The following is an 8307-nucleotide window of genomic DNA, read 5'->3' as shown; positions in this document are numbered from 1 at the left end:
GCATGTCAGAAAGTGCCTCCTTTTAAGCACCTACTAATAAATGGGAATTGATGAGAACCTTATCTCCAGAGCAGGCGGTAAATTCAAAGGTCTTAAATGAGGAAGTCTGTGAGGCATCGAAGACCAGGGCCTGTGCCCGTGGATCTTGATCTGGCTTACAGGGGATAGTTTATTTGATGTTAAGATTGAAGAGGCATATATTCCTAAGCACTACTTGAAGTTCGAAAATAGAAACAGTTCATTTCCCCATTGATAAAAGGACATAATAATCTATCTTTTTAAAGATGTCTCTGGAATCATCTTCAACTGCAATTTATTTATATGAGCCACGCGAATTGTAACTTTGCAGGAAGTGTTAATACACTCTTTCCAACGCTAACATAAAACGGGCAAGGTGAAGGTGTCAGGGTTAGATGAAGATGGAAAGACAGAGAAAAATGGTGGTGGGTTACTAACTAACTGGCGATGGGACCAGAGGGCCAATACATATGATCACTTAGTCTCTGGAAAATCTGTGGATGAGGCTATAGCAGTGGAGGCAGGAGGATGGGACAAGCCAGTGATGTCTTTGTCTCAGGTATGGGGCTCAGCATGATCTGAAAATCCAACCCTGAGCTATCTAGCTTTGGGAAACTTCTCAAAGGCAAGAGCACCTCTAGAAAGCAGCTCTTCAGATCCTGGGGATGTTGTTGAGCTGGCCTTGGTGAGCTCCCAGTAAATGGGAGAAAAAAAATATGAATTAAGCTTGCTGATAGAATGAAATATAGAGAAAACGTTGGATATGTGAGTTCTAACCATGGCAAGCAATAGCTCGCTGACTCAAAGAAGAGACAGGAAATCAATAAGCCAGAAAGGTATAACTGCCCCATGACAAATCATTGGTAAAAGAAGGGAAGCCTAGAACCCTAAAGGTTTTTCAGAAATTCTGAATTAGTGTTTCCCAATCATTTATTTACCACCTTTACCGGTTTTGCCATATCAACAAAATATTTTTAAATTAACATTTTTATTGAAATCGGTTCACTTTTCCACTTAGCCTTGTTCTAATGTGGTAATATACTAGTTTGATCTTTTCTAATATGTATTAAAATAAAGACATAACTTAAAATAAAAAACTGAGGAATGTCTGGTCTACCTTAAAACTTCTCATGTTCTGCCATTGGCACAAGTTCTGTACTTTGGGAAGCTCTATTCTAAATGAGAAAAACTAAGCGTCTATCGTAGATTTTAGAGGAAGCTTAACCATCAGAGACCAGGGGAAGGGACTTAGTATTTTTTGTTTGTAATTTAGACCCTGTGCGTTTTCAGAAAGACTCAGAGGTGGCTTAAAATTAAGACATGTACTTAGTGAGACTGTGAGGTAAAAAATATAAACACCAAAACCTTGTAGAAGAAAGAAGCAAATCTACTGTCCCCCCAGGCTAAAATAGTTACTATGTTGGATTAAATTTATCTCTGTGCTTTCTGGAAAGGTCAACATGATATCCAACTCACTTGTGGGTTCTATGACCTCTGTTGACCCTTGTTATTTAAGGGAAATACCCACATGGAAAAAGAGGGTATTCTTTTTCTATGTTAAGAAACTTCGAAGTTTCCTAGAATTTCTATTGAAAATCCACATACCCAAGACATCAGTTTCAAACCTGACAGATTTCACTAACAAGAAGAGTGGGAGAGCTGGATCTGTCAAGGTGAGCAGTATGTGCGGGAGTCTGTGAGGCTTGAAAAGGGTTTGCCTGACAGAGGTGAGAGTGCACCTGAGGTCTGATGTCACGAATCCGTGGGCAGCCAGGACTGCTGACTTCTATGCCTGCTCTTTTAGTTACCTATTGCTGTATAACAAACCACCTTAAAACTTAATGGAATGGAGACAGAAATTGGTTAATATTTCCTAAAGTCTGTGAGTTGACTGGGCTCATCGGGGCAGTTTTCACTTTGGGTCTCTTGCATACTTATAGGCTGCTGTCCCCCCGGACTGGAGTGAGCTGAAACTCAACTGGGCTGCCCTTTCTAGGAGATGCACTGTTGATACTAGCTGTCATCCAGAAGCTTAACTGGGCTGGAACATCTAGACATGTCTTTGTTACATGGCTTCAGTTTCTCACGTTATAGAGGCTGAGTTTTGAGAGTAAACATTCCAACAGCAAACACTCCAAAAAGCAGGAAGCAGATGCTGCCAGGCTACTTATGGGTAATGCTCAGAACTGACACACCATCACTTCTGTGTTCTACTGAATAAAACAATCTCAAGGGTCACTCAGATTCAAAGAGTTTGGAGAAATAAACTCTTAATGAGGGGATGGTGAGGTCATAATGTAGAAGAGTACGTAAAATAGGAAATACAAATATGACCATCTTTGAAAAATATAATTACCACATCTCCCAAGAGCCTTCTGCACCCTGGAATCAAGGCAGAAAACACACAAACACAGGAGTAATCTGGGCTTGGGGATCGTATTTTAGGAATGGTGCAAAATAGTATAGGCAATGATTCTAAGTTGTAGTGACTTTGGCATGTAAAGAAATTCATTATGTAATATGGAGACAAGAAAGAGCCCCAGACAAATGTTCAACTCCTGGTGCAGCACTTGATTAGCTATGTAGCCTTGGCATAGTAACTAAGTCTTATATCACTGCCTCTACAAAACAAGAAGTCAGGGTTGGGTGATCTATGAGAGCCCTCTGCATTCTTAATAATTAGGAAACTATGAACTCAATGGTCACTCACTTATTGTGGGACATGGGGAATGATATGTTGAATGAAATGCTCATAAAATAAAGGAACATATTTGGACCAGGGTAGGCTTTCTGGGAATCAATAGTTGACATTAAATACTGTATAGAAAGTTATTGATGGCATTGATTGTTAGATTTGTCCTAGAAAAGCATTTCTTAATGATCTTCTACAATATACAAACTTTCAAGTTGGTTTTTTTTTTTTTCTCTTTTGTGTTTTTCACTTTAATCTAAAATCTGGCTAGTGGTCTCTGGCCTACTCACAGATTTGGAAGTTGATTATCCGGAGTCAAAATAATCACTTTTTAATATTGATTTGTAAATCAATATCTCCACTCATTCAAAGTATTTAAGTAGGAAGTCTTTGACTGTGAGTGGCTACGTGTGATCCCCAACTTGGTATTAAATTATATCACGTGTATCTCTCTGCCAGACTAATATATGATAACTGAGCCCAACTGCATGTGAAAGAAGACAGTGCTAATTCAATACTCTCTGCTTTTGAGGAAAAAAAATGAGAAAAAAAAGCAGACACATACCCTGGGCTCTGTGCAAGTGCTATGGGATTCTGGAGCTGTGGGCGGTGAGATATGTTCTCTCTAGTGTACAATGGCTGGAAAGCAAATGTGAACTGGCCAGACATCTTCAGAACAGAGGTTGTAAGGGAGCTTAGTGGAGGATATAAGCCTTGATAGCTTTTTGTATCATGCAAATTTAACAATAATTGCAAGTTTAAACAATAGAACCAACTTGTTGTTGTTGTTGTTGTTTTTTAATAAACAGCAACGAGGAAGACAGTTGGACATCTGGGAAGCCCCAGATAAAACTCCTAAAGGTCAATCCATCTCACTCCCGTCATGGAAAATGGTCCCCTCTCTGAAAACCACCCCTCATTTATTTTAAGGAAAATGATAGAACAAATTGTGGCATATTCCAAATTCTTTCCTGAAATTGTACATACCTACAACTGCCCACTATCAATGAAAGGCTTGGTGAGTGACTAGGCACTGTCCTTGAAGGCCATCAAATGTCTATTCATTCGTGGTTAATTTTTTTGCCTGTTCAACAAATACTTCGAATACTTAGTGCCAGGCTGTTTGCTGTGGCTGAGTCCCTGGCTCTCTAACAGCCATATGCCCCTACCCCTTACATCCACACCCATCCATAGACACAGCATGGTACTAACTGCCATGCACCAACTCCATCTTTAATTGTTATGGCCTCTCACTTGGCACACATATGCTTCTGCACGTTCACTGCTTAATACTGAAGTGGTGTCTGCTTCTGAATGTGGCCCCAGAGCCTGGGATCAAATAATACTGTCTCCTCCCTTTAGCCATCCAGCTCAAGAGCAATAGTGGCTTTCTGTTCTTGCTAAGAGTTACTGTACTCCATCTGTGTGGCTTCCTCAGCATTTCCCTGTGTTAGAATTCCTCCTACCTGGAGTAGTGACTATACCGATCTGGATGCAATCTTGAGTTCTCCCAGTGACTCTCCTTTTCCAAACATGGGTGACGATTCCATCTTTCCTTGTATTCCAGATCCTTCCTAGTGTCCCTGATTTCATGTATTCCCCAAACAAGGTCAATGTGGTTGAAACACAGCCTTGTTCTCTAATATAAGTGTGTGATTCATTGGTTGTTTCATTTGATCTGTGAGTAACTATGACAGACCAAGAGGGTGTCTAAACTTATATAAAAGCCACGTCATAATAAACTCTTCTAATGTAGTTCACTTAACTGTGTATGACAGAGCTTTCGTAGAGAGACTTTCAGATAGAAGTAACAGAGAAGCTTTTGACATAAAATACCCCACCACCTAAGAAAAGCCACAGCAGAGGACAGAGGGAGGGAACTATTGAAAGGCAGATGAAAGGTAGCAGAGCACGGGAGATGATGTAAGAGGACAGCTAAATCTAAAACTCTGGAAAGTCAGATACTGTTGAGGTTATCCTTGGTGGAGAAGTCTTGGCAAAAGTCTTGATTTAACATATCAACATAATACCCCCAGTATCACCATATCATCTTTAATTTTATGGCCTCTCACTTAGCACACATATGCCCCTGAACCCTGAATGTTCAATATTTAAGGAGAATTCTGTGGGGGACCACATCTTTTATTTGTAATCCTTTGAGAAACTGCAGAGCATAAATACCTTGCTCCCAGCCTCCTGTCTTCCTGACAGAGAGGAGTTGCCGGTAGTTCAACAGAAAATGTTATCAGATAAAGGGGATGTTTTACTAATGGTTTCCCTGCATTTGATTATGCATATACTATGTTGTCTTTGAAACATACCAAGAGATGTATGTAAACTGTCTGGAACTTAGTGCTTTTATAACAACAATTTTACATAATGGGAGTAGCATTCTCATATGCCTGCTATTCTTCTCCCCAGGCAGATGAGATCATCAGACACATCAGCCCAAGCTATAGAGTCTGGATGAGGAGAAGTGCTCCATGCTGTGGATTTCCTGAAATCAGTGTCTACTCTCTATTGTGTATAGAGGTGGACAAAGCCCCTTAGAGGGAGAAAAACCTGGTTTCATTGGCTTGAGAAATAGTTAATATTTAAGAAGGTGGTTAGTGTCATTTCTCCCCTCTCACATTTGGAAGGAGTCATATCTTGGAGTTTTTGGAGTAAGCACTGGGAGATGGCTGAATGAGGGGATCGTTGAAGCAAGAACTTGAGAGGGCATGGTGGGGACTCCTGGGTTTGCTTTCTAAAGCAATTCCCTAATTTTAAAAGTGCCAGTAAAAGAAATGGGGCTTGGGATGTGTTCTCAGTTTCCCATAGGAATATGTACACAAAATCGAAGTCTGCTTTACCATGTGGTAATTTTAGCAACTTTTTGACTATCTCTGTTTCTACATTACATTCTGGTATCCAATTTAAAAGCCTCTGTAGACCAGAAGGATGCTGCTTAAGGGAAAGAAAAAGAAAAGAAAAGAAAGAAAAGAAAGAAAAGAAAAGAAAAGAAAAAGAAAAGAAAAGAAAAGAAAAGAAAAGAAAAGAAAAGAAAAGAAAAGAAAAGAAAGAAGAAAGGAAGGAAGGAAGGAAGGAAGGAAGGAAGGAAGGAAGGAAGGGAGGGAGGGAGGGAGGGAGGGAGGGAAATCCCCTTTCTGGAATATATTATTTCCTTTTAAAAACAAAAGTCTGTGTTTACTTATAATAAAAGCATAACGGTAAAGTTCAAACACGTTCATATCACCTCTTTGTATTTAGGCAATAATCAGGAAAGAAGAACCAAAATAACCCATTATAATGATAAACACATACACACATACACAGACAGGTTTTTTTTAGACATTTCTGATGTAGAACAGTTCGAAGACATATGTTCTAGCAGGGTCTAAAAGTCAAAAAGGATTGTTCCTAAGCAGAGTATCAGTGATATTTTGCCAGGGATAATGAAACCTTTTTAAAATCTGTATGCAGAAGGTAAGTAAGTGATAGCATAGGTCTTAGGAAGAAGCAAAAAAACTATTTTATGCTCATAGATCTAGGTTCAGACGCTATACTTCTACTTACTAGCTGTGTGACTTTGGAGGTTTCATCTCTCTGAGTTGATGTGCCATTTGCAATGGAGGTCACTCCTAGCTCACAGGCTTGTTTGAGTAATTAAGTGAGATCACGCAAGGAACATGCTTGCTCATAGCCAGTGCTCACTTACAATCCTCCTCTACCTGTTCTTTCCCTCCTACTTTCCTGTTTCAATATAGAATTGAGAATTTGAGTTAGAGCAGCCACAGTAATCTTAATAGAGCAGGGCTGAGTCTACAAGTCACACACACATGACTCATCAGCCTACTTGCTGTTTGCTGATCCTGTGAAGAAGACATACAAGTGACACACAAGAGCCCTGAAATTCGGATTCTATTTAAGAGGTGTGTTTCCTGAAGCATATAGCAGGTCTTTACATTTTGCAAGGCAAAATTTGAAATTTTCTGGCACACTCAGACATAAGACCAAAAGACAACGAAGCTATTCATTACTTTGGGCATGAATCCACCTGTTTCTAGAAGAGCCTTAAATTGTCATTGAGTTTAAAACATGTTCTGCTTAAAAACTCAATGCTTTCTTTTTGTAATTCTGTATTCTATTTGAAACTCAATCACAAAAGTGAACCTTTAGCAAATATGGTTCAGGGTTAGCAAAATACCAAACAGGATTTGCCAGAAGTTTTTTTTTCTTACATTTTAAGCCCCTACTGAGTTGGGGGAGAACACAACCCACACATTTCTAATTCATTTACAATTAATAAAATGAAATATTTTATCAGTGGTCTGCTGTCCAAAAGGGCTTTTGAGAAACTCAAATAGTTTTCTTTTCTCTTTTTTTCTATGTCTATACTCATCTATAGCTAAATGATTTCTAACTAGTAATGCCTCAATAATAAGAGATTCCTTTCACTTCGAAAGCTGGAAAAATGTGTACCCTTGTTTTTCACTCTTCATCAACAAGTATTTATGACCTGATCATTTGAATATAATTTTAAGATTCTTATAAAAGCTTGGGGTGCCTGGCTGGCACAGTCAGTTAAGCATCCAACTCTTAGTTTCAGCTTGTCATGATCCCTGGATCAAGCCCCATGATGGGATCGTGCTTAGGGTGGAGTCTGCTTAAAATTCTCTCTCCTTCTCCCTCTCCCCCTCCCACTCATCTCTCTCTCTCTCTAATAAATAAATAAAACCTTTTAAAAAATAAAAATACTTAACAAAATCTTACTGAATGTTAAACAGGAAACATTCTTTTTTGAATGTTAAACAGGAAAAAAAAAGAAGTCTGAACATGATAAAGCACTTCTCCATTTGTCAGTCTGTATCAGAATAAAGATTAAAATAATAACTACCTTGTTCTTCTAGTATCTGACTCTACATCAGATAATTTACTATAGGTTAACAGTGTCTTTTTCTGTAAGCAGCATCCTAACCAGAATGTCTTTCTCAGTGTTAAATATTAATATATATGATCTAATATGGAAGAGTTGGCTTTTCCTAACCACCCCTCTCACCCCATTCATATATACCCAATCCCTATTATTTTCAAAAGAAAATAATGTAACACATCTGCTGCAATCCTAGGGATGGAAGAAGATGTAAATTCTATTGAAAGTCCATGATGCTGATGACAATCTGCAGCCTGATACACTTGAAAGTACTGTGCAAGAGGCATAGGCACTTCCATGAAATGCTCCCCCACAAGAGCATCATATGTGAAGAACGTCCATGGAGGTATAGAGTTGAGGTGCTAAACTGTGACAGTAGAACCATCTCCCAGAGAGCAGATTCCCTAACCTCAATCCCATGTCAAAGGGACTGACCCATCTCAGAAAAATTGTCTCTCTAAACTGAATTTCTCATATGGTTCCTAAACTATTTTATTGCATCGAGTCCTCGGTGAATATTCAAATCCAGCTGGATTCCAAGCTTTCCTATGGTAACATGTTGCACTCTGGAAACTGTTAAAAACCATAGGACCTTAGGGAGGGTGTATAGAAATGAGACACTAAGAACCACTTTGTAAAGGAAACAAGCAGAAAGCAGAGCAAAATGCAGCTTATTGCTTATTGC

This window comes from Canis lupus, chromosome 32, assembly GCF_048164855.1.
Source record: "Canis lupus baileyi chromosome 32, mCanLup2.hap1, whole genome shotgun sequence".
In the NCBI taxonomy this organism is placed as follows: domain Eukaryota; kingdom Metazoa; phylum Chordata; class Mammalia; order Carnivora; family Canidae; genus Canis; species Canis lupus.
This window is presented reverse-complemented; position numbering follows the sequence as displayed.